Raw genomic sequence first — 1,289 nt, 5'->3', positions numbered from 1 at the left:
TCTCCAAACCAAAATAAATTTCTCTGTCCATCTCTGCCAAATTAATATCATCCACCATCTCCTTAAGAGTGCTCTCGTGGCCTAATGGTAAGTAATTGCAGCACCAAGCCAAAAACATGCAGTTTGAATCCATCAGACGTTCCAAGAGAAAGATGGGTAGTCTACTTCTGTCCAATTTACTGCCTCTAAAATCCTGCCAGAGGGTCAGGTGTAGTCAGTTCCAATTTGACTGTACACAACAAACACCACCACCATGTTCTTTTTTTATACTTTTTTTTTATTGTTTCACATTTTCTTCCCTGCCTCTACCTCTTCCCTCTCCCTCAGCCCATGTGCAATGTATCCCTTGTTCCAGATTGTTGTCATATTGCCTAATCACATATTCCTTCGGGACAGTTCTTCCCCTCATTTAATCTAAAGCAGTGTTCATTATCTAGCCACTCTTTTCCCATTCTTCCCCCAACCTCTTCATGTTTATCCTATTTTTACTTTATTAATTTTGTGTGTGTGTGTGTGTGTGTGTGTGTGTGTGTGTACCGTCAAATCAGAACTGACTGGTAAAGGATGAGATTGACCTTCCTTCTCCAGCAGAGCATTTGGTAGATTAGAACCGCGTACCTCTGGGATTGCAGTGCAGCTTCTGGCCCCTAGGACTTCAGAGCTCCCTTGTCTATCCTATTTTATAAAAAGAATTTTATGTAGTATTTTGTGACTGAGATATTTCACTCAGTATAATGTCCTTCAGGCTCCTCCATGTTATGTTGTATAATGTTTTACAAGTTTTTTGTTTTTCAACACTGCATAATATTCCATTGTGTGAATTCACCATAGTTTTTCTACCCATTCATTTATTGATGGGCACTTGGGTTGCTTCCATCTCTTTGCTACTGTGCGTAACATAGCAATAAACATGAGTGTGCACCATCATCCTCTTAAGAAGTGCTGGTGGCATAGTGAAAAACATGTTGTACTCCCTAGTGAAGTTAGCCATTTAGACTGACCAGCTGCTGCTTGAAAGAAAGATGGCCAATGTCCTTCCATGAAGATTTACAGCCACAGAAACCCAACAGAAGGTCGCCATAAATTGGTATCAACCTGCTAGCTTTGGGTTTGGCTTTGATTTTTGGTATAATCCTCTTGACTGTGGCCCTCAGGCCTGGTTTAAATTGTCATTTGTCAAACATTCTTCTAAGTGGTATAGTGCTGGTTTGTGCATTGCTGTACAAAGGTAACTCGTGGTTGCGGTGATGCTAAAGACACTTATGTGTCAAATGTGATAATGGTTACCC

The sequence above is a fragment of the Elephantulus edwardii genome, unplaced genomic scaffold (assembly GCF_000299155.1).
Source record: "Elephantulus edwardii isolate Elephantulus edwardi_28Jun2011 unplaced genomic scaffold, EleEdw1.0 scaffold00066, whole genome shotgun sequence".
NCBI lineage: Eukaryota > Metazoa > Chordata > Mammalia > Macroscelidea > Macroscelididae > Elephantulus > Elephantulus edwardii.
This window is presented reverse-complemented; position numbering follows the sequence as displayed.